This window comes from Athene cunicularia, assembly GCF_003259725.1.
Source record: "Athene cunicularia isolate RWA chromosome 17 unlocalized genomic scaffold, athCun1 chr17_part1, whole genome shotgun sequence".
Lineage (NCBI taxonomy): Eukaryota > Metazoa > Chordata > Aves > Strigiformes > Strigidae > Athene > Athene cunicularia.
Window position 1 is genome coordinate 2,259,948 of NW_020799122.1, and position 26,118 is coordinate 2,286,065.

At 46.6% G+C, this 26,118-nt stretch overlaps 1 protein-coding gene across 9 annotated transcripts in view; it reads right to left on the minus strand.

Annotated features, from left to right (window-relative positions):
- DAB2IP (DAB2 interacting protein) overlaps positions 1–26,118 on the minus strand; it is a 203,659-nt gene that overhangs the window by 72,439 nt on the left and 105,102 nt on the right. Inside the window, exon 1 of one of the 9 annotated variants that reach the window (XM_026860158.1) lies at positions 8,309–8,499. The exons of the other annotated variants lie outside the window; for them this stretch is intronic. The gene's annotated coding sequence lies outside the window, so the exon portion shown is untranslated. Of the gene's footprint in view, positions 1–8,308; positions 8,500–26,118 lie in introns of those variants that run through there. 9 annotated transcript variants of the gene reach the window in all.

The window sequence follows — 26,118 nt, forward strand, 5'->3', positions numbered from 1 at the left end:
ACTAGGGGCAGGAGCTGCCCACCCCACGGGTGTCCCGGCTGTCCCCCCACTCCCTGGGTCTGCCCTCCAGCACACTCTCTGCAGGCAGAGGAAGGCTTGGGAGAGAGTTGGAGTGTTTGTTTTTCAATGGTTTGTGCTTATCTGTATTTGTGGAAGCATTTCAGAAACTCTGTCACTGCCTCAGGGAGCTGTTTCGTGGTCTGAAGGGACTGGGAGCTGGGAATAACTCGGGAACCAGCCGGAGCGGTTCAGCTCCTACACGCAGAGGAGTGGGAGCAGATCAGGTCCTACCACACTTCAGTCCCAAGGTGGGTGGGAGGGAGAGAAAAAATGTCAAACAAAAAAGCTTAGATCTATATGAATGCATTGGGTTTCTCTTAACCCAGGCTGTACCTTTTCTTTCCAGAGTATCTCCCTCACAACTACCAATGCATTTTTTTTTTTCTTTTAAAATAGTTGGTACCGCTTTCAAACTGTGTTTGTGTTACTTCCAAAAGTGATAGTTTCTCTAATATGAAAGATAAAATTCATCCTGAATGAATGTTAACATTAATAATGGCCCCCAAATCATTTACTGTCATGCTACCATAGTCTTATTGCTAAATACACCCAACAGCCCTTTAATCTCTACCTGTCAGCTCAAGCTGCCTTTCAGAGCCCAGCTGTGGGACTGGGACTAAATGGACTCCCCACCCAGCTGGGCTTCCGTGAACACTGGTGTTAATGGACAGAAACACCCTCTGCTTTCAAACCCGTAAGTGCTTTTCACAGCCGAGTAACTCCAGTCACCATCAGCCAGGCTTACAGCTGTATCAGTAAATAAGACAGAAAAACCAGCCATTTGCCTCCTAAAAGTTATATGCTTGTCATCTTTAAAAGGATGCTCTGAATAGAGATCAACGTATAAAAAGCACGAATACTTAAAAACTGAGACACACTTTTTTAAACACTGAAATGCTCAATGCTACAGGAAGCTTTCTAGGTGGAAAGGAGGAGGAAATGCCATATAAAGTGCTAAAATACACGGACAGTCCTCCTGCTGAGAAGCGTGTTCTGGCGCAGCACTGCCCAGAAGGAATGTGAACGGTACTGGGACAGGTCTTGAAGCCCAAGACCACACGAGTTATCCGGTGTTACAGTTCATTCCTCTCATTAAAATAATAAACCTGGTTTAGGAACACAGTTCCCTATAAATACCATGAGATCTGGCCTTAATAGACTCAGCTTTATAATTAACACCAACTTTAGTGTCTACGAAGGCTAAGAGGTCTCTGGGGCTCTCGATCAGGGAATAAGTCTATTTAAGGCCTAGATTTACGGTGTCTTACAGCTGTGTATTTAGCAGGGTCTCAGGGCTCCAGCAGTTGGGTTCAGGAGTACTTTAAGGGGATCAGGCACGAGCCCCGTCTCTCAGGCGAGCGGTGGGGCTGCCAGCGCAGGGTGCAGACTGGAGCGTCATTTCTAACCAGCTCTTGACTAAGCAGGAGGGAGAAGCGGAGATGGAAAATGCCCTGAGGTTATAAGATGGTATTTAAAAAAAAAGAAGTTCCATTGAGAAAATAACTGCTGGGATTTGATTTGCTGCCATTCCCATTGGCATTTCTGGGGAATTTCCTCTTTATAAATAAAATATATTTTAAAGTAAAATGTCTTGCTTCTAGGTTTTTTGGTGCAACCTACTGAAGAACACTGCATAATATCTTTGCAGAAAATAAAGCTCAATTATCTAATAGGCCTCAGATCTGTGTTGCAATCATAGCAATGGAGATCGGTGCCCCAAGCAACAGGAACTGTACAAATATATAAAATGAACAAAGCCACAGAGACTCTCTGATTCAAACACAAACCACTACAGTCATCCAGTCACTCAACTTTTGCCATCTGTGAAATGGGAGCATAGTCTATACCTGCTACCTTGATGAGTTGTTAGGAGGACTTACACAAGAGTAATTAGAAAATATTCTGTATGTCTTAGACGTTACTTTTCCAAGAGCATTTTCCTGTAAGCTGCTGGGAGTCCTGACTCACTTCGTGGCCTTTGGCAAGATGCTTATCTTCTCTGTCCTTCCATTTATGTTTCTAGCCCAGTATCCCACAACAACCTTCTAGTCTATCTAATACAGTATCCTGCCTCCAGCAGTAGCTAATAGCTGATGTTTCAAAGGAAGGCAATCTTGTTAACAGAGGGAAAATATAGTTCCTGACCCTTGAAGGCAGGCAGGCAGAGCCCTGAAACTTTTGATTTATTCTTCCTGCTGATGTTGGTTGCTTAGCTACAAATATTCTCAATGCTCATAAAAGGCTCTCGCCCTTACTCCTCCTTACCGCTGTGTTTTAAGTCCAGCCACACTTTATTTTTCTTGAAACCTAGGTGATGAAATTTCATGTTGATGTTACATCTAAGATGTAGAATGCCCTGCTCCCTCTCCGGCGCCTGGGTAATTGCCATTAGCATTAACTGGAACAGAGGGGGCTCCATTCCATGCAGAGGAGACAAGTCACCCTCCAACACCAAAGATGGGCAACAGGGCCTGGCTTTGATGTAAGAGCACTCTTAAAAAAGAAAATGGAAAGGAAAAAGAAGTAAGAACCAAGCCTGGTGAACCAAACGGAACCTGTAGCTACACCAGACCTGCTGGCAGCTCGTTCCACGGACCTATTGAGTGTTTGAGGCAATGCCTGGAAATCTGACAGGTCTCTGAGGCAGCACTCGGCATCTGTGTGGCCGGGGGTCTCAGGGTTCACCATCACGAGCAAATCAGGCTGGATGGACTCAGCTGGTACTAGTCTGCCATACCAAGGGGCAAAACACGTGACAACATCCCCTACAGCCTCTTTGCCTGGGTCCAGGTCTGCCTGAAGAGCACGGCAGCAGCCTTACAGCTCTACTGCTCCTCCTCTGCGGGGCTTCTCGGGGGGCTGCTGTAACCTGTGAGCACTCACTAACCCTGAGGACCAGCCCCACCTCCATCTCCCACCCCTGCACTGAGTTATGTGAGGGAAAGGAAGAGGCCATCAACAGATGACATGAGTCAGTAGGAAACACTGGTCTGGTCTCAGTCAGGGAGAAATAAAATTACTGCAGAAACAATAACCTCGCAGAGCTACCCGTAGGAAAACAAAGAGCGCGGGTCTGGGTAGGAACACTGGGACAATTGCTAGCACCAGCTGTGGGGACAGGGCAGGCAACACAATTTAAAGGTGGGTATTTTTCCTGTCTGCTGAAATTAGACAACAATGAGTAAAACCTCTCTGGTAGGAAAGGGAAACAGCTTAGCAGGAACCCGCGGCCCCAGCACCCGACTCCAAAGCCCTGGTGTGCACAGGAGCCAGGCGAAGGGTCTGGGGGGGTGCAGGCAGCATGGGTCGGCTCTCCCGTGCGAAAAGTCACTCGGATAAAACACCCATTCGCTGCTCTGGCTTCTCCTTACGGACTAGGAAGATGTATGCTGCTGTGGGTTCATGTATGAAAAACGCTTTGAGATCTCTCACTAAGCACTGCTAACAGACGTGTCAGAATTATATCAAGTGTTAAGAAGGTTTTTATGCTTCCGCTACATAATGACGCTCTACTTTGTATTTTAGAAGTCATGCATATACATACAGCTGTCTTTGTATACATACAGACAAGCGAACACAATTTCCTACAGAAGGCCAGGGGATGCTATCTGGAGCTCAGGGACAGGATGACAGCTGACTCAACAATGCCATCAGTATTTATAGGCCACGTGCAGGAACCAAGAGCCAATTTCAACTCCTTTTGCTATGGCACAGCCCCTTTAAAGCACCTGGGAGTGCTTTAAAACCAGAGCTAAGACACTCTCTTGCTGCTTTGTAAATGTGTGAAGGAAGAAATAGAGCTTGGAGGCAAAGGCCTTTTGGTCCCTGTGAACCTCCTGCTGAAGGCCAAAGAAGCTCCTGCACTGTTTGTTCCTTAAGTCTCCAGTAGACCAGCAGTACCCAGCTCCTCCCAGCCCAAACTGGAAGTCAGGCTGTTACACCATCCCAAAATCATTGGAGAGGAAGCAACAGACAAGCACAGAGAACTCTTAGTGCTGTCCCATTCTGGCGACTAAAAGCTGGTGCACCTTGCACAGTAAAAAGCATGTTTTGGGCTAACAGAGCCTCCTGTTCGGTGAGCAGGTAACAGAGGCAACAGAAGGGCTGGGAGTCAAGGGAGTCACTCTTTATCAAACTCATTTTTTAACTAACAACCTTGCAACGGTGCCAAGAGAGAACCAGAAAGCTCCCAGCCAGCACTGCAGCGCAATCAGTGATTAATTTGTTGCACGATGCTTTGCTTGCTGTACATGACAAAGCTCATAAATTCTCATTTTTATTGATGTTGTCCTGGCCGAGGGGCCGTGCAGGAGAAGGCTGGTTTGTGCCGCAGGTGCCCTGGGCAGCTACCTGGGGACAGTCAGGGAAGTGCAAGCAGCCTGAACTGTTGATGCCATCTGACTGGGGGTAACCCCAATTTATCAAGGACACAGGCTCTGTATCGGACTCCCCCCACACGACGGAGGCCCGGCACATGTACAGACACACAGACACACACGGCGGAGGCGGCACAGCTCTCTCGGCACAGCAGTGCTCTCTCAGCAGTCGGCTGCGAGCTGCGGCACCGCAGAAGGGCTGTCACGGGCGCGACTTGGAGCCCTGTCACCTGGCTCCCGAAAGGAACGACAATTTCAGTGACAACACCCTCAGGAGCTCTGCGAGGCCAAGTCTGAGGTGCTCTACATAAAGAAACAAGGCTTGCTGTTAGTGCAGTTAAATATCTCCCCTGTGCTTTGGCTGGGAGAGCCCTGGTCCCACACAGGAGGCATCTCTGGCATTTCTCTCTTGGCATGGTCTGTGTAATTTAATGCCCTCAGCCCTACTCGTGCCCACCATTACAAGTCCCAGTGAGGACCGCAGGCTCTGCAGGCACTGACTACTCTCCTCATTATTTTATATGTTCTCTTCAAATCACTTTTTCCCTCAATGCTGACCACCTTTACCAGACTCCAGCAGGAGAGTTTGCTAAAATGTGCAGCTGCCCATTCTCTGAGTTGCAGGGAGGGAAAGAGCAAATACAACTAACGGGAACTGAAAGATATGAAATGGACTGTTGGGACAATAAACACTGGGAAGTGTCCCGCATTGTGACCATCAGTCCTGCAGGTGGAAAGACTAATTTGGATCTCTTGTGCTGGGGCGTTCTGCTCTCTCCCATGGGACAGCACCAGCACATGCACCACATTGTGCAATCCCTTCGAGAACGTGCCTGTCCAGCCCACTGGCCAACCACCTTGCAGGATATGACAAACTGCTTAGAGGCTTTGTTAAAGCCTTTTAAACATTCTACCAATCAGTCTAATTCTTATTTTTCTTGTATTTTGCTGTAAATCTACTGACTGCAGCCCAGTCTGCATCCTGCTCTTTACTGAGAAATGGAGTGTGCCAGACCCTCCCATCGCAGCAGGGCAGAGGCTGCCACCTCTCACTGCAATAGTCATAGCAAGATGCAGAGAATCTCCAGTGCCACCAGCAAAGGTCCGACCCAGGCCATGGACCTCCTCAGCCCCACTCACTGCTGCTGGGACACACGGTCAACAACACGGCCCCCAGCTGGGGCCAGTTATCCCTTACCATTAATGGGTGCTGATATTACCTCAGTAGAAGGGATATCATGAGGAAAAAGAGATGAAGGCTCTGTTTAAAAAAACCCCAAACAACCAAAAATTCTTATATGGTGAAGGGGTGGAAGAAGGGACCAGTGCTGGGGGAAAGGAGAACCTCTTGTGAGAAATGAATAAGCCTGTATATCTAAAACGGTCACTGACGGGAGTAACTGGCAGCTTAGGTCCAGCATTTAACACAACTCCAGCAGACATCAATGCCCAACAAGTCTTAAAAATTGTGTCTCAAGTATCTAAAATTGGGACTGAACAAATCGGTGCCTTTCCATTTTGCTATCCCAGGTGATGGGACTCCAAGTTCTTTCAATAGCTCTTCTCGACACAAATCACAATTGTATCTTCTATTATTAAATCTGTCATCAAATTGCAGGTCTCTGAAATGGTGAAAGCCAAAGAGAAGGTCTTTCTGTACAATACCCAGTGGAGCTGAGAGAACCTTTTAAACAAGAAAAAGTGTTATCCCTATCCCTTTCAGCAGGAGGAAACTCACAGAATTACCGAGAGCTTTCTCATCCCACTCACTATCTTCCCAGCCTCCCAAGTGTGCACCCAGGGGCCACGAAATCCTGGCAACTTGCTGTGACAAACCACCAGCCACGCCAGGGCTGCAGCCTGGCCTGGGAGCAAACGGAGCAGCCGGCACCGGGGTCCGCAGCGAGCTCTCCTGCTGCACTGAGGCTTCCCTTTGCTCTTCCACCTGCTTCATTCACATCTCCCTGTCCTAATATTGTCATTAACGAGGCCGCAGGAGGCAGCTTAGCCTCACAAGACTCTACGTTATTTCTCCAGCCCCCACGGCAGCCCTCTTCTCCCAGGCACTGCAGCCGTGCCCGGGGACACCTCCCGCTACTCGCTGCATAGTGGGAAGGGGGGTGGTGCCCGGGGCCCAGCCACGGCGCTGCAGCGTCGCGCAGTGCAAACATGCTGCAAGGCCACGTGCTCTCCCGGCTGGGTCCCCCCAAAGATCACCCAGCCCAACCCTGCTGCATCTGTGCTGCTCAAAGGAAAACGACTGAAGAGATGGCTGGGAATCAAAAGGAAGCAAGGAGAGTCGCATCAGTTTACCTCTGCACATGACCATGACTATTAATTGCCATTTGCTACATCAAGCTATGATCGAATGAGAACAAATACCGACGCAGCCTTGACCTTTTCTCCCTCACTGCACACTCCTTTCCTTACACCCATCCTACAAGCCACAGCCCCCGACCCTGCCTGGGGCAGATCTCAGTGTCGCTGCTGGGGCAAGGCTGAATGAGGCTTCTCTTAACTTGAGAATTCACTACTTGCGTTTTATTGAGGTGTTCCTGGTTGTACATATTATTATAAATATGCTTAGTTTTCAAACTGTGATTAGTATTTTGCTGCATTTATTGAATAGTGAATGGCTAAGAGGGATCCTGCCGCTGTTTAAGACGGTGCAAGCAATACTAGTCACCCTGCTACTTTGGGGAAAAAAGAGATGGGAGGGAGGAAGTGTGTCTGAAGCCTAATGAGGACGCAAATGCTTGCCAGACTTTAATTTGAAATACTTTCTTTCTTTTCAACAATATCCTTTTCCGCTGGGCTCTGAGAAGAGCAGAGCTGGACAATTGTACGGGAAGCTGGGAGAGACTAACAATAGAGGAGGAGTGGAGAGGGGAGTGAAACCAGCCTATCTCCTTTTACTCAAAATGAAACGTGAAAAGAAACAAATTGCATAAAGGATGACTAACAAAGACAGCGTTAAAAATCATTTCAGGGTTAGTCTTTTCAGGTTCACAGCAGGGATGTCAGAAAAGGACATTCAGTTTCATACATTACATAAGTTTTAGCACATCTCCCTTTAAAGTTAGCTCTGCTGTACTCTTACCACGTACACAGCCGCCTACACACACCCGGGACTGCTTGCAAACACACCCTACCCCAGTCCAGGGCCAATTCTTTTCTTCAATCATACAGATCTTTTACAATCGCTTTGAAAAAAACCTGTTAATTCTGTATGCAGTGCCACACGCTCCGCTCCCGGTGGATGTGAGGGAATTGCTTGCCTGTACACTCTCTCCCAAATCACCGGATCCCTTTTGCCACAGTATCAGGGCCCCGAGTAAACACCTTTCAAGCAAACTCTTTTACCACTGGATTCCTGCATCTTTTTCTCTCCCCCCACGAATGCCTAGAGAAAGCATGAACACTCCTTTTCTTGGCAGATGATTGAATACAGAGGTTGGCTAGAGGCGCAGCTGCCTCGACCCCCACAGGCTGATTTCACAGGAAACAGCACAAACATCTGCACCATTGAACCGAATGACAGACCTCGGGAGATCTCTGTTCAGAGCCATCCAACATTTGAAAATCCAACGCGTTGCAAGATGCTGTAGCCCCAGCAGTCCCCACCAGCTGAAAAAACGCGCTGGAAAGTCTGTTTTCTCCATATTTGCTCCCTGTCCCTTTTTTAAAAAAAAAGCAGTATATGGATTCAAAAGATTTTAAAGGTGCAGCTTTTCAAATCTGGATCATCGACTTCCAGCACCAAGATCACGAAGGTGCAGGAAATACTTTGTCATCGCAGTTCCATTGTAATTTTGCAAATCCTAGTGAACCACCAAAAAGAAAGGTTAAGTGGAAAACTACCAGACACCTACCTCAGCCTCCACGGGACAGAAAAAGAAGATCAGGATAGAAAACCAATTCTGAGGTCCCCAGGAAAGTCAGCTCCTCGGAGAGCAGTGCGGGTCCATCCTCTGCGCTGCCCTCCCTTGGCCGGGCCGGTGGCAGTCTGGCTTCTAGGGTTTAGCTGGCTCTTAAACTGCTCCCAGACTCCCGGACTGCAAGACTTCCTCTGCAGCTGATAGTGTGGTTATTAAAGTAAACTGACTATTGCCCTTTGTGGAGGGAGGTGGGGGGGAGGGAAGCTCAGCCCCTTCCCTTCCTTTGTAATTCAAACCCTTCCTTGAGGCTCAGTGCTTTGGAGCAGAGGCATCTGCTCCCAGCCCCTTCCCTGCTGCCTGGGAGCGCGCACAGGTACTGGCTGCGATCCAGGCTGAAGAAACTGCACCACACTCCACGTTTACATGACAAAGCAGCTCATTCCTAATTAAACTTCATCTAGCATTTTTCTTTCTCATACATAATTAGTGCAGTACAGCAAACATACAGGTAAGAAGGGAGAGAGTTTGCACATAAGCGCAGGCTCCTCTGTCCGCACCTCTCATTAATTCTAAGATTTTCTCTTTATTCAGTGACGGGCTCCCATCGCTTCCAAAATGTTACGTATTCACCATTCCTGTGAGAGAGGGGCACTCAGCCAGCCGGCCCTACCGAAGACTGGACACTGCTGGGCGCATTCGAGGAGGGCACGTTCCCGAACCCTCCCCGAGACGTGCCGCTCCTGAAGCAACTGCTCCTTGCAATGTCTACATGTTTCGGAGGCAGCTGCATCGGGATCGGGCAGCTCTGATCTTTACTACTTCCTAAAGGCAGTTAATCTTTCAAACCGAAACTATAAATGCTGTCTGCTTAGCTTGCAGCCTCCTTCTATTGGTATTTACAATTCACGTTTTAAATTGTAAAAAAATGTCCAGACACACAGGAATATGTCCACAATCCAGACACATAGGAATTAAAGGACATTCTCCTCAAGTCCCCTTGAAATTGAAACTTGCATTATTAGCCATACCCAGTGCGATAATAAACTAGTTCCTGACAGCAACATGTGTATCTCATCTCCATCATATTTCAATATTACAATACTCCACAACGACCTGGTAAGCAGCCTCAATCCAACAGATTTTACTTCACCATGTCAATGAGAAAATTCTGGCACATTACGGAAATAAAGGAAAAAAAAACCAACCCAACAACGGAATATTTTGTTCAAGTTCCCACAACTCCCAGTTCCTCCCCTCTCTCCCAAAACACGTCCTCCTTGAGGCAGTGCTTTTCACTCATTTCTGATGGCAAATGTTTAGACTCGCTGCTCTGGTGATGACCACAAACAGCGGGGATGGTCAGATTAGCTCTTTCAGCTGTTTGTACCATTCCCTGAGTTAATGAGAAAGGGAACCGAGAGCATCTGCAATGAACCAAGGCTCATCGTGATTCAGGAGAGCAATGAGCAGGGATTTGGTATTCTTCCGGACATGTTTTTATTGAGAGAAGTAAGTGGAAGGGCGGAACTGCCAGGATGTTTCCTATTACACCTCTGTTCAGTGTCCCAGCCTTATGCCAAGAGCTCTCCTGCAACTTGTGGATAATCACAAGATGTATTTCGCTGTCCCTCCGACGCAAACAAGCACCTTTCTAATCTCCCAAGTGCGATTTGTGCAGCTGGCTCTCACGACATGTGGGCACGCACTCCCTTCAGCCTGCATCGCTTTTCCTCTGAACTCAGTTGTTCCTGCACCAGAAATCATGGTACATGCAAAACCGAGGGACAAGCACGTGCTGGGTGTCTGCAGGCCAGATGCCCCTGCCACCGAGGTTTCTGTTCTCACTGATTTATCAGAGGCGGGATTGGACTGAAGCAGCCGTCGCAGGTAACTGCAAGTCTCCCATTTTGTGGGATCCCTCCCTTGCTCACACTGATTCTGAGCTGGCTGTGCTATCGAGCTGGCAGAGAAAACACGTCACAACTCATCTCAACTTATGGCCTTAGGGCATTGCCAGTAGTTAGGTATTAAATGACACAATTAAAACACGGACACAAGGAGCTTGCTTTTCTTCTGCATTACCACTGGTTATCAGTTGGAACTAATCCGCTCGTTTATTCTCTATATACATGGGCACATTAAAATAAGAATTGACCCAGCATTGACTATTCCCTGTCTTAGGAATTATTCCCAGATGCTTTTAACACAGAAGGTCCATGAGAGCCTGGGAGAATGTATCCATATATACGCTTATCTCTTCATTTCAGACCATTCATCATGCCTTGCCTGGAAGCAACAGTTAATTTACAATAACTCAATGTCAAGATGGCAGTTTAAAATCCTCTTGAGGATTGCCCCAGGAGAAGATTTTGTCCTGGCTCTCTGTAGCCACTGTAGATCCAGCTGAGCCTCTTTTGAAGTCACTTAGTTTTAGAGCACGATAGAAATAAAGACAGGGAGAAGACCTGCTAGGCTGCAGCTAGTGCACATCCAAACCCAGTGAAGGATCATCTCTCCAGTGTATTCTTTCGGGATTTCAGTCGTCACAGAAATTAGAGACAGAAGGGATGAATATAGCCAGTCTGAAAACACTGCATGCAATGGAGATTAATTCCTATGGCTTATTGTTTTGTCCGGATGTAGATTTAAATAACATATGACTCTTGCACAGAGTAGGAAATACTTCCAACTTAGAGCGGAGGAGAAGGTAGCCCTGGGCTAACACTGACAGATTGAACCTTTCTGAAAAGGCCACGTCACAACCAGAGCTGCCCCCAAACCTTCCTCACAGCGAGCCAGATAAAATCCACAGGAAGGACCCTCTGAGCAGAGCTCACTACAGACTGAGTCTCAATATCCCGTTCTCCCCTTTTCTCTCTTTTACATTTGTTTGGACTCAGCTTTATCTTAATTTTAAGGACTTAGCTTACCACATTTTACTCACATCGATGGCCCTTGCCTTTTATCAGGGACAGCCTGCATCCAATATTTTGGAAAGCAATTATTTAAAAATCCTCAGGTAGTGCCGCAGACAATGGCTGATATGCCATCTATGTAAATCAGAAAGTGTCTAAAGAGGGTGTTTACAAGCAGAATGCTGCTAAAAAGTCTGCCTTGGTTGCAGATAACAAGGCTGAGACAATGACAGATTTCCTTCCCCTCGCAGCCAAGAGCAGCTCCCCTCTGATTGGCTTCGCTGTGTTTATCCAGGATGCTGGGAGAGAGCAGGCACCAAATATGCAATTAATTGGCAGTTTGCAAGAGCATATTGCCTAAAGATAAACAGAGTGGGTGATCGTGTCATGTGTAAAATGGCTGAGTGCTGCAGATGTAGTGTTGACCCAGTTTAGAAAAAAAAAAAAGAGTTTTGTTGTTTTTTTTTTTCTCTTGGAAAATAATTGTATTCAAACGAATACTTTTTTGCATGGTCCCTCTGGCCTTTGAATGTCTTGTGTATGTAAGCCATTCCAGGTTCATCCTTAATCTGAAAGTATTTAGTAAATTAAAAATTTGCTGAAAACTTTTACTGCTGACATCAGTGGAGCATTTCACCAATAGAAAATGTTTTGTGCAGGAGCAGACAAGTACATCACAACCCGGTGTTAATGGCCTTTGCTCTTCACGGCGGGTGTGTTGTAAGCAGGAAAAGACAAGACTACTGGGTCCGAGTCTAACTGGAAATCAGGCGATGTGAAAAAGAACAAAACTCCCCAGAACAGACACATGTGGGTGAAGATCAGGTCTAGAGGACTGGAGCGGAGGAATGGTTACCGAGGGAGGACCTGGAGCAGGGGCATGACGGATGCTCGGGGGAATGGAGAGTGCTGAGTGGAGGGGACAGGCTACAGTTTCTAAATATTGGCGTTGTCAGACAAAAAGGCACAAAGATGACACAAAACCCCGGGTCAGGTAAGGAAATAAAGAAAATTATAAGGGAGAAGACTGAATGCTACTTAAGGAGTTCAAGATACACACTGTGGAAATATGTTGAGGCTGGGAAGAGAAGGGGAAAGGCAACTTGAACATGATGCTACACAAGTTGGGTAGCTCGAGAGACTTCAGAAGGGGTATCTATGACATGATCAGAGCATGGTTCAAGTACAAGACAGAAATGCTAATCAGAAGAGCTCTTACTTTCAGGAGAGAGAATGCATTAGAAGAAAAGTTCTTGATGTAGACTTTCTGATTTAATGTTTTGCAGAGCAAAACAGAGGCTGACACAGCTACCACGCACAGCAGGAAATGAAAATCAATGACCTCACAGGACAAAAGGACACTCGCCTGTCTCATTTTTTAGATTTAGTGCTATAAAACTACAGACTAAAGCATGTGACAAACCTCTTACTTCATTTTACACAGACCACATTGACATTACAAGCACTGATCAGATCGAGCAAGAAAACAAGTTGTGACCTGGCAACTTCTTTGCGAGGGACAATGCACAGAGATTGCATCCGGCCTGACCAACGTGATGGCTTCAAAAACGCCTTTACAGGAATTGCTGATCCCATGGAGAGATCTTTACAGCATGCTTTGGCATGTTTTGCTTGATACTTTCACTTTGCCCTCTAACTTAGGCTGTGAGCTGAAAGCGAACAGTTTCATGTGCACTTCACACGCCACAGACAATGTCCTTCTTCTATGCTAAGGTGATTCCAAACGAATTCTCCATGCAGGGCTCGATCCTACCTCGCTCTGAATTCCGCTGAAGGCCAGGCCTTAACCACGTGCCCTGGAGTTTGGTGTCCCAGAAGCATGGCAAAATTCAGCAGTGTTTTAAAAAATCTTTTTCTTTCAGATCAAAGTTGCTGTATTTGGGTACCTAAAATTAGCTAGCAAAAATAAGTGACATTTTATTTAGAGATGCAGAACTTCCATTGATTTTAATGGATTCAGCATCCCGGAAAAGTAGGCCACTTATTTATGTACCTACATAAGCATCTGCATGCCTAACTTGAAGGAGCCAAGTTTGTAAACGATGACCTTACGTTTTAAAAATCATGAGACATCTCTGCACGCGTCAGTCTGTTGTTCCCTTTATTTCTGTCAGCAAGTCTCTTCATTGTAGAGGTAGATTTAAGCTGTAAAATGTGCCCTTAAAAGTTTCTTGCGGTAAGGTCTCCTTAATGTCTTCCTGAAGAGAAGCACTTCAGTGAATCAAGGCTAATAGCTTTCTCCCGCTCCTTCGGTTGAGATGGGGAACGAATCTTTGTCTCCCCACAGAAAATTTCTGATCCCGATGGGAATGGCTCAGCAGCCTTGAAGACTGTTTCCGCCTCATCACTTTACCTTAGGAACATGCTTTAACATCTGAAAGTACTTAGTTCTTCAAAGCACAGCAAGCTAAACAACACTGAAAAAACTGCTTCCCATTCTGCAGCGACCTGTTTGGTGCAGGGCCGTGGGGTGAGGGAGGGGAAGGGGGCACGGAGGAGCAGGATGATACCGAGCAAGAGGTTTTTCCTGGGGAGGGCAGCTGTAAAACGATGAGGCACGATCCTTTCGCTAATGCACAGGGGAGGAACTCCTCAACCTGCTACTTATCTGGCAACTTATCTATTTTAATCTTGTGCAACTGAATGACTATCAGCAGACTGTCATTTAGCTGCTTAAGGAAATAGCTGTATAATTTAGCTCTGATTGTTTAAAGCACTTGGCAGGAAACAATAGATAAAAACTGACAGGACTTTCACAGTTAACAATACAAACTAATGAAGTGAAATACTGCTCAGAGAAATATTGTGACGGGAATCCTCAGATTCAAATGAAGGAAAAGAAGTGGCAGGATAGATTCTGCACTGCAGTCCCTCAGTCTTGACTTTGAAGAAAAGTCATCAGATCGTCCTTCTCTCTGCCGACTCTTCTATCACGCTGGTTTGCTTACACAGCACTGTATGCAAGTTTGTAAAATTACACTAGCTTAAAAAATTCCCAGAGAGGAACCACAACTGAGCTTAGCTCAGACCCGCCGCGACTTTCGCACTCGCACGGCTGTTAGCAGCTGGAGTTCACCTGTGGAATGACACAGACCACTGATGGGAAGCAATGGGGGAAAACCCCGATCTGGGCTGAAAACACCGTCCAGCTTTTTCATACAACTCAATAAAGAACACCCTGACCTCCGGTGGGGAACGTGCTCCAGCAGCTCCGAGGAAACAAGCAGCGCCGAGCCTCCAGCAGGAGCGTTTGCACGCAGGTGTGTTACTGTGACGGCACTACAGGAGCTCCGCACCAAGCCAGCACAGGCGTGGACAACTCCGCCTGTCCAGCTCACTCCTAAAGGCAATTGCGGGATATTGAACTGTGGTAGAAGGAGTTACTGCCGCTGCAGACAGCTACAGGCTACTTTTTATTTTCCTTTATCTTACAAATTGCAGCTCAGAGTCTGAATTATTCAAAGCAGACTCTCCTGACAGCTTCTGGAAGCAGGGGGGCGCACAGACACACAGATGGTGGCTGTAGTTTTCCCCTGCGTGTGGCATATCCCAGTTCCCAAGTGTGTTTAACTGGACAATCAGTGCAATTTGTTAAGCAGACAGAAGGCAGCGAGGTGGGGAACACCGTGCCGGGCACGCAGAGGGCGTCGGTACAGAGTGTCTTCGGAACAGAGTGTGCCCACAGACAGGTGGCAGCCAACATGCCCTGGCCACCAGTACAGTTTACAGGATATACTGGTTTGATTATTTGTGGTCTCACCCACCGGCTCAGCTAAAATGACATTGGAGGCCCCAAAGAAACTAATGATAAAAGTGCTATTGAGGAGGATTTCCCTGTTGTGTATCTTACTGTAGGCGTTATAAGATTGTCTTGGTGTGCTGTGAGGAGGTTCTATGGATCAAAAACTTGATGATATATACTGTTGACTGTGATGCAGCCCTTGGTAACCCCTAACACAAAGCAATATTGCTGGCTGTTTGGCCACCCTCCATGCTACCAGCCTCCTTTCTGCCTTGGCCACAATGGAGAGGGGTGTAAGGGTGCAGCTTTCCCAAAAAATCACATACAAACAGAGCATTTGGACTTTGAGGAAAAGTTAAATACTATTAACTAATTTGGTTTCCACAGTGAAGGACTGCAAAGTTTCACTTACCCTAGGCAGAATGGGAAGTTTTCATTTTCTGGCCCCAGGTAAAAGCATAAGGAAAAATTACATCTGGTAGGGAGTGGAGACAACTTACTTGTAGAAAACTAAAAAAAAAAAAAAAAATTAAGCTGGAAAGCAGTGGAGATACAGCAGAGTGCTGCCTGAGTAAAACCCAGTGTAAGGCACCCTGGCCAGATTTTTCTTATTACCTGTCCAACTTTTTCATATAACTCAATAAAGAACACCCTGACCTCCGGTGGGGAACGTGCTTCAGCAGCTCTGAGGAAACAAACAGGCAAATCCCTCAAAAGGCACGAGAATGAGAATCGTGCCTGTGTGGAGAGCCAGCAGAAGCCCCGTGCGGGCCTCAAAGCCCACCTAAACCCAGTGCTGACCCCTTCACCCCATCCCCTCGTTCCCACTGGGCACACTCACCACAGCTGTGGCCACACGTGAGCCCTCTGCACAGGAGTGAGTTTATCTGCTCTGAACAACCTAGAGAGGGAACACTTATAAAAGCATCTGTATCTGCTCCTAGCGACCCCTTGCAGCACCAAGACACTGCGTTCCTCCGTACTGCGAGCTAAAGCTGTTCAAGTGAACGTGAGATGTGCCAGGCGCTGTATTTCCAATGGGAGCTGACACCGCCAGCAATAAAAATCAGATGGGAAGAAGTCCTCAGACAAGGATACTAATTAAAAATCACAACTCACACTGGCAAATAGCTTAAAAGATTTGAAAATCCCCCAAACGCAACCCATCCTCATCCCCAAAAGAAAACACGCCCAAAAGTCCTTACTTTTATGCGAGTCTGAGTTAATTTAAAAACAAGAAAATATTCTGGAAGTCACATGGACCTTTCACGTGAGTCCATATACCTGAAAGTCAAGGCCCTGTTTTCAAATTCCACTTGAAATTTTAGTTTATGGATGTTTCTGAACTTACTAGACTAGAGCTTTGCAGGAAAAGGCAAACGGAGGCAACCGGATCAGATCAAACACCATTTTCTAAATGGCACGAGGCGAGAGTCCCGCTGCCCGCAGCACCGGCAGCCACGTGAACCCTTCCTTCGACAGAGCTACCCCGCTGCCCTGCCCAGGCTTCTGCACCCCAGGAGCAAAAGGCTCTGAAGGAGAAATGTCTCAGCTCTGCTGCAGAGGCAGGTGTGGCTTGGGGCTGGTACAGCCTTGGCCCCACAGGAGCACCCCCGCTACTTTCAAATTTGTTGCCTTGTACAAATGTTCTCACCAGGGACCGTCACCGGTATTGTCTTTCAGTGTATTGTTCTCTCCGGGTTAAATATAACTTATGTACCGTTCACAGAAGAAAACTATTCTTTGTGGGAGAAAACATGCAGCAGGCTTTTAGTTTGACACTGGTTGTTACCAGACCGCTGCAAAGACTAAAGAAACAATGGTAATAGTAACCAAAAGTTTAAAAACATCTCTATGTATATTTCACTATGTCATAGAAATTAGATGTCGCAGCGATTGGGATGTTTACCTCTAAAACTGGATGAAAAAAAAGGTCTTACAAAAACGGTTTTGCTATTTTAATTGAAAATACAGGCTTTTTCTGGCTACCTAGTCGATGACCTCATTTCAAGACCGTTTTCAACTTTTTCATGAAACAAAAAGGGGAAAAACAGAAGGAAGGAAAGAAATGAAACCGTGGCTTTTGACTAGTGAAAACTCAAATCATGTCAATGTTACAAAATACGATTTTATGAAAATGAGGGATGTTGTTAGCGTTGACATGAATCAGGGCAGGTTCTGGAAAGCCGAACAACTGTTAGAGCAGGGACAACGTGTGCTGCCTTCCCAGGCGACCTCACACCTGCTCGGTGAGCTGCAGCATCCCCCACGCGAGTCCCTCCCGCCCCGGCCCCCGCTGGGAGCGCCGGCACGCCGCGGCTAGTCCTGGACTAGTACTGCAGGAGAGCAACTCACCGAAACAAAGCGTTGGAAGACTGCAAACAACCTGGATGTTCGCTCTGGTGAATCACAGCTTGTGGCAGGCCATAAAGACTTCCGTGTCTATTGTGACTATGATTAATCGCTCAAATACATCCCCAAAATCAAAGTCTCAAAGGCCCCTGGCTGCATCCAAGCCGTGACAGTACTCCTGGGTCACTGGGCTATTAATGCTTCAAACCTGACACTCCTGAAGTCAGTGACAAAGCTCCCATTGACTCGGAGGGTAGAGGTACAGGCAGCAAAAGGCACGGACGTAGCTTGAGTTTCCTGGCTGAATTGTGCTGTCAGCTGTTTTGCTGTCATGAAGGGGGACTGTCCGTCACCCTGGGAATACCAGAGGCTGTTTACTGGAAAGGAGCTCAGCAGCTGGGAGGGATCAGGGGCACTTGAGTTTCTCCACTGATGTGCAAAAGCAGTAGCAGTATTAACAGACTGTGAGTGGGTACAAAGGGAAAAATGTCAGGATATGCTTTCTCTGAGCAGACCTGTGCCTTCTACTGTGTCAGCCCATCACCTCCACCCGTGTGCTAAGGACTCAGCATGCACAAAGAGAGGGTTGAGAGCAGCCCCGCGGCGTGACGGTGACTGCAACGCGACCAAGGCACATTGTCCTGTCAGGCAGTGGGGTCAGACTGTGCTAGGCAGTGGCTGGTAACAGTGAATCTGGAGGCCCCAGCTCTGAGGACAGGTAGCCACAGAAGCCACACAGTGTTAAACTGTCAGGGTTGCAGGTTCAGAGAAAGACCGAGGGATGTATGTGACCAAGCTCTACTGCGATTTCCCCAGGGGAGCTCAGAAATGCCTGGGGTTTTGTGTTGTTCCCAATTTAATTCCGGCCAAGTCTTTTGTTTTTTTTTTTTTAAAGTTCATAAAAATATATCAACAAGGAAGACCAAAACTACACGGAGTTAACCCCAGAGTCTGTCTAATTAATATATTATTTTCCCAGTAACTTAGTATAAGTACAGAGTTTTACTGCAGTCATCGTAATAGAATCCATCACTACTGTGCCCTCTGGATGTCATTAATAAATAAATTAAACCACTCAAAAAGAGGGAGAAAAAACATATCTCAGATTTTTTGGAGCACATTGAGAAGCCAGTAGCAGTGACAGGCATAAAAAGAAAAGTCTGACGGGACAAGCTCTGGGGAACACCAGCTTTGCGGCGTCACGGGGACGGGTAGAACAGACAGACCTGCGAGCGCAGGCGGCGTCTGCTGCCTCCCCCCGGGGGGACAAAACAGGCAGCAAAGCCCAGGCCCTGCCCGAGGGCTGTGGCACCGGGCACCCCGACAGAACGGAAATAAAAACAACAGTCGCAATGGCAGCACCAACATTTGCCAGAGAAGGTCAATATATTTTTGCTGTCAGTTCTTGGGAGGTTTCTTTTAACATGGTTTAATTGGGTTTTAGCACTGGCGAAAGCCCTGGAGAGAGATAACTTGTGCTTAGTCACAGAAGAGTTATGAGCACTGACAACGGCAACGTCCCTCTTTGCAGTCAACGTACGAACCGATTCTCTCCTCCCTCTGTGCAGCCTGGCCGGGCTAGATCCAGGAGCCAATCCTCCCTTTTTCTCTTCTGTTCAACACACAGCATTGTCCACCCCAAAAGCTCCTCTTGTCTCGCACTGTTAATAGCGGGTGGGACGGGAGGGTGGTGTCACCAACCAGTAGCACAGGAAAGCCACTGGTCTGGGAGAAACTGCCAGGATCTGCCTGTTCTTCCTCCCTCCTGGGTGTTTGCAACCTGGCCTGACCAGAGACGTCTCATTCTCTCCCCTCCACCCCTCTGCACCTCTAAGGGCCGTGGCATGCACTTTAGTTCTTCCCAACCACAGTCATTTAAACCATCTCCCCATGAGTGTGGGGCTTTGAGGACAAGTTTTGACCCCACCTGCGCTGCCCTTGAGTCAGCTGATCCCACCCTGAGCTGTAGGGAAGCCCTGCATCCCAGGTAACTCCTCCGACATCTTAAGGAGTAAATAAATAACAGGCATTCCATCCTTTCTTACACATTTCTCTCCTAAGCCCTGCTCTGTCTCAGCTGCTTTATACTTACCCTGACTCACGATTATCGGAAAAAAACGAAAGATTGAAAATAAACAGCATGAGGAATTCCTTTTTTTTTTTTTAAAGACAAGTGCTAAACTATTCTCCAAACAGCTGCTTGAATATTAACTAGAAAAGAAAAAAGTTCCAAAAACCCAAAATACAGGCAAGTCAAACACACCCTGTCAGTTGGAGAAAAATTTCCTCATCATCCTTTACCAAGTTAATATTTTTCCCTTGTGTGCCGAGGCAGCCAGAGCACAGTGAGGGAAAGTGAGTTGCTTTTCCTTTCCTGAACACTTAAACTATGGAAGATTCAAATTCATCATCCCAAACACGGCCTCAACCATTTCTCTGCCTCTTCTGCCCTGCCTCTCTCTAAGAACCACGGTCTGGTGGAGCTTCGTTGCAGTCATTTTTCTTGTTTTAGAAAGTATTAGCCTTGAGAAACGCGCAGCCCCCACATGCAGCAACAAAAGGGTTATTTTCACCCCCCCACACACATAATGGTCAATGAATTTCTTCAGTTCACCGTAGCCTGAGATGGGATTCCAAAATGTGTCAGATCTTTCCAAGATCCTGTTCCTGTTCCCACTCCCTACCCCACCCTTCGCTCTTCAGAGTGATCCTTTGGGGAGGCTGAAACTGAAATCTATTTCCTTGCCAAAGAGTTTTCCTTTTCACCACCTACACCTCCACTTGTGCTCAAACGAGGCCCCTGGAGCGCGCTGCTGCTGGCACTCGCTCCTGCTTAGCGAATGTACCTTGTTCGATTGGGGCTAGAGTGGAAGAAATCTGCTTCGCATCAGTTTTTCTGAGTTTCGTTTGCGGGAAGGGTATTATTTCTTAGAGGATGAGTCTGTTTATCGGCTGGGGATATTTCTAGTGCATTTATTTTTTGTTGTGAATTTGGATTAGAGGCATGTCCTTCCTCCTGACAGTTGCTGGCAGCATGCTGTAAAAATATGATTAATTAAAGTGTGACTATGAATCCACTCAGAGGCTTAGACTTTTCCTCCTCTAACATTAAACAGAGAAAGGGCCATTTAACAAAGTTCAGATCTTGAAGCAGATTTCAAAGTGCACTGCAGTTTAGCTCAGTACGACGAGGCGGTTCAACCTTCCAACATTTAAAAGCTCTGAGACCTTGGAGAGAAGAGGCTTCTCCTTCTGGTCCAATCCCAAATATAGAAATAAATAAATAAGTGATAAATAACCAAGCCATGCTCAAAAAGGACTTCAGCAGCACAGCAGAAATACACTGGTCACCTGAGGGGCTCCTTCTTAGCCTACGTGACATTTTTAACTTTGTAGACATAGAATACACGCAGTCCCGTTGCACTGAGATTTTAGATTAAAACAACACATTCTGGCTCTTGCTCTGTGAGGAGCCATGGAAATCCTGGAAGACCTTCAAAAAAATGAGCAGTATGGTACTTGAAAAAGAGACACAACTTTACTAAATTGAAAAATTTGAATTTCCTAACATGGACTTAAAAGGTGCTACTGAATCTTTAATGACTGCAATATAGAGATGGCTGAATCTGAGAAGGGCTGAAGGTCTTCCTTTGAAGAAGTCAAACAAAAAAAAAAATAAGAAAAATGTCTGCTACATTCCAAGGTCACAAAAGGTTTCATGAAACTCTGTATCCCTTCTGACTCTGACTTCCTAAATGACAGTCACTTGTTACTCCAGAGCACCTACTTGAAACTGAACATAATTAGCTGGGGAAAGGAAAAACATGCCAGACTGAAAAAGTATTTCTGTAACAAGAGGTTGTGAGGAGCACTGTGCTGCAGATACAGATGGAAAATGGGTTCTGTATTTATTTCAAGAGCACAGAATTCTTATTCATTAAATGTTACTTTTAAGCTTGACGTGTTTTAAAGCCGTTTAGTGTTTTACAGCCTTCTGACTGACTGACAGCTCGGAGGAAAGGATCAAGATTGGGAAGCACGGGCTGTGTTACTCAGTGGTATCAGTGGGGTCAGTTACCAGCCCGCTTTTCCAAGCTAGTTCTCGTGCTATTTATTTCTCATGTCCAGTATCATCTTCAATCCCCACAGTCAGTTTGCCCACACGACATTTCAGATCACCCCCCAGATACTCTACCAGTGAACAATTTTCTCCTGAGAGCCTTAATGAAGAGAGCAAACCTCTGAGTTCAATGCTGAATATCGTAGGAGGTGACCTGCTAGACAACATGTCCTGTTTTACCATCTCCATTAGGAGTCTCCAACACGCACAAGGCTCAGAGGTTTGAAAAAGAGCAGCTGAGTTGTATGACACAGCCCAGTGCTGGTGTAATCAGTGCAAAGCTGCTGCCCAAGCTCTAGAGTCTGGCAACCTACCATAAATTTAGATGATGCAAGACTAGGAATGTAAATTTAAAGTGAAACATTTGAAGTCTGGGTGAAGGCAAAAAATATACAAACTCTGAAAAGACAGTAATTATTAGAGATTATAAATCTGCATGATAATTTATGTGATTTCTATTGACATTTTCTTTCTAATTCAGTTTTTATTCATTTTATTGCATGCAGATAAATTCCAGATAAGAGCATTGTGATGTGCAGAGGACTTAATCCAGTGGAAACCCCCTAATATGCAATTTAAAGATCTCAAGTTCATTAATAATCCTAGGAGCATCTTGTTTAATCTAGTTTATTTGCATGAGACTGAGTACATCTGAGTGAGCAGGGTACAGCAGACATCGCCTCCCCTTTAGAGACACCCTTCGGTGCGTCCACGCCAGGCACCCCCTGGGGGATGGAACTCCTTCCAAGGGCATTCTCCATCCTCTGGCCATTTACTGGGCAGGTAAAGACTGGACAATCCTAGAAAGGTCTGTTTCCCAGAGATCCCAGCATGATCTGTCCTCTCTGCAGGCATTTCCATAAAATAAAATTAATATCCAAATATGCTTCTCATCAATCCATCGATTCACCTGCTGGCAGTTTCAATAATAAACTAGACCAATATGAATTATTGTGTGCACAAACAGATGTCAATCCACAATACGCTGTGATCAGATCAGATGGGCGTTTCCTAGAAAAACAGTATTTATACGTATTTTGTAGAGAAGGTGCATCTGCTCATCCAGAACCCCAAAGGGGTAGGACTCCCAAAGAGGATTGGACACTGTAACTGTTTCGTGGACTAAATCCTAAAAGGAATTGGTTTTACTCTGGGAAACAAATAGTTGTGTTGTTTTGGTTTTTTTTTTTCTAGTTCTGTACTCTATTCAACTGCTCCCTCTCTAACAGATTCAACTGTAAGAAAGCCTGAAACTTCCTTAAACTTGATAGCTTTCAATGTATTGGCACGAGTCACTATTTTGTTGCCATGACCCGTCTCTAGTTTTGTCCACAAAAGACAACATCTGAGACCTGGACAAGAGAACCCAAAGGAAAAACCAAAGACCCACACACCGAGCTAACGTCTGCTAGAGGACGAGACACGGCACCCAGGCTGGGATTTTCAAACAACACGCACCAATACAATCTCCCGCTCTGCCCCCCAGACCTCCCTTTCCCCCGTCAAATCTCCCTGCTCTCAGACCCCGCTGGGGATCCTCCGGGGCTAATGGAAAGCAGAAGAGACCTGTTGGGTGATTGACTCCTCCAGCACATCCTCGAGGACCGTGTCAGTCACAGGAGCGCTTTCGCTGCTTCTCCCGGCAGCCTGCTCCAGCCTGACACGTTGGCGTATGCAGGTGATTCCCTGATGCCTGCATCTTCCCACCTTGTCCCACGTTTATCTGTCAATTATCCACCCTAAATTCTTTCACCTCCCCACTGTTGACACCCTTTAAATACATGGTTATGAAACTGATCCCCTGTTTTCTCTCAGCCGACCTAGATAACAGAACTGGCTGTGCTCTGTGCTCCGTTCAGCATCTCAAGAATTTATTCAGAGATGTTTCCCAAACTCTGAATTTGATCCTATCAAGGGGCTATGTTTAGATCACACATCAGGGCCTCGCCAGACGCTGTCCCAAAGAGCATCCATCATGGCTTTATTCTACTTTGCTGCCTCCAATCTAGCTCCCCAAAATGAGTATATTTTAATTACTGTTTTCTGAGAATTGGGATTATTTTCCTTCTAAATGTATTCCTCTGATTATCTCCAGGATTAAATTCATTTGGTTAATTACCATCCTTTTAATTTGTTTAAGACTATGTTTCTGTTTCCTGTGCTGTAACACCTCCCTGCCTGCATTTATTCAGTGCCTGACAGACTCCTGTTTCGGGGAACAAACAGAAGATTCCCATAAAAACACACACCAGATGACGCCTTGCAGGCAGAGCGAGTGATCTCACCTAAAATCCAACATCAGAGAGAATCACCATTCAAATGTACACACTTATTGCTCGTGTTTGTTCCTGGAAGTCCCGGACCTGTGCCCGTTGGGGTTGCAGCCGCGCAGCCCCGGGGCTCTCGGGGAGCTGCCAGCCGTGGGCAGGGACAGCGGGGGCTTTCCTGCCATCCAGTGACTCATGAGGACTCTAAGCTTGTCCCCAAATGTTCAAAACCGTCCCCGGCAGCTCCCAGCAGAGCGGAGCATTCTGGAGAACGAGCAACAAAGCCTCCATGTCGGGCAGCCACCCCGCAGCCTCCCTCAGCTGCCCCGGGTCTCGCCTGTCCCCGGGGCCACCCCAGCCCAGGGACACAGGCCGGTCCCACCCAAGGGTGCCCCAGGGGCCCCTCCCCTGAGCAGGTGTGCCATGCTCTCGGCCTCCCCTCTCCGGGCATCCCACACCATCACGGCCTCCCACCCTCTCAGGCCTCCCACACCCTCTCAGCCTCCAATTCCGTGTCCGGTCTGCACACAGAGTCCAAACTATCCTCCTGTCAGTCACAATATTCGGTATCATCTTGGTCATTTGCCAAAACCCAGCAGTTTTGTACCTAATGCCCAGATTATTCTATCATCCTCTTGTTACTATCCCAAACCAGAGGTAGACAAATTCCAATTTCATTATCAAGATCTCGATTCCAGTCAATGACGCACATACTGGAGGAAACCTAATATGATTTTACTAGTTTTCTAACTCTTCTAATACCAAAAAAAAAAAAAAATCTTCCATGGATAATGCAAATAAGACCAATGGAGATGTTAGGAGAAATTTCGAATATTCTTAAGCCGATGGAAAAGCCTCCCAAAAGGAAAGGTCATGGCACCGAACTGAATTACATACATAGACTTCAACTGCAGGAACACTAGAGAGCATCCAATAGTTTGGGAAAAAACCACAGAGCTGTACCCATTTACTGCTACCCGTGTAACACCGACTGTCCCAGCTGCATGGACACGTACCTTGCTCTCACCGTTACCTTAGCAAGGACAGGAAATTCCGTTTACAGGGAATTTGTATGGCAGCTCAGGACACTCTCCAGGACTGCCCCTCGAGCCTGTGCCCGTGCCCCAGTGCACCCCAGCCTTGGCGGCACCCCTGTTTCTTTTCCAAACCAACATATCTCCGTCTTATTCAGAAAGCTGTTTGTCCCTTAATAGGGCACATTTTCCAACTAGCTTTGTTGTTCTGCAAATTATGGGCTATAGAGAATTAATGGCTGAATATAAATCAATTTAGTTCACTGAGAGTATGTGTTTTATGCGGTAGAGGTTTTCAAAGAAAAGTAATTAGTTGATTTGGCATTTTAATCTTCAGAAAAAATAAAGAAGCTATTTTTCTGCTAAGAGGATGTGTTTGAACACATAAACATAAGCTGTATTTTCTGAAACTATATTAAGAAATATTATTTATCAGCTAGATGTGGCACGGCTGATAGTTATTTCCATTGTCTCAAGAAGATTCTTTGCAATAAAGAATTCACCTCAGAGACTGCATTTTACTTTCCAAAGTGCCTGACTAGAGGCTTTAAAAAAGCCAGTTAAGTCCCTTTCTCTCGCACCAGGTTGCTTCTAGGGACTGTTGGAAGGAGATGGAGGGAATGACTTGGAGGTCGCCGGCTCAGAGCCGACCTGGCGGCGGGCAGGAGGGTGGGTGCAGCCCGCAGCAGTTGCACAGCCTGCGAGAACCCCCTGGGAGGGTCTGGGGCCGGCGTGTAACCAGGGAAATTTCTCCATGGCTGCACTGGGGACTGTCCATCTGGCCACGTTCATACAGCAGCACATACGTACCAGGGAAACAGAAATACTTGTCTGCTGCCTGTGTCTGCGGAACAGACAACCCCGTTCTGCACTTGAGAGCCTGCAGGAGCTCAGGCAGACCATGCAGGATGATTCAGAGGGACTGACCCACCTCCTGGGGACTATTGCATAAGATGCCACCGCTTTGCAATTTGTTTTGCTCCCTAGTTGCAGCGTGAGTACCTGAAGCTGAGAGGTTGCTTGTGCTTTGTGAGAGAATAAGCCTCTCCCACTGGAGAGTCTCATTTGCCCTCTCTATGTCTGTGTCATACAAAAAAAAAAAATTCCACCTTACCCCATTTGTTGGATTTCACACATTAACGCCCTGGGTGTGCTTAGCAAAGACAAGCCGAAGCTAGCTTGCACCGCATTTGAGTTTGCTTTCCCCTACTCCCCACTAACGACTCATTTAACAGCAGCACAGCAATTAGAAAATCGATATTCCATTCAGACACGAACATTCCATCTAGAGCATTACTTAAGGAACGGCTCTTTGCCTCGACAAAGGATAAGGCAGAAAGGACATGCTGGCGT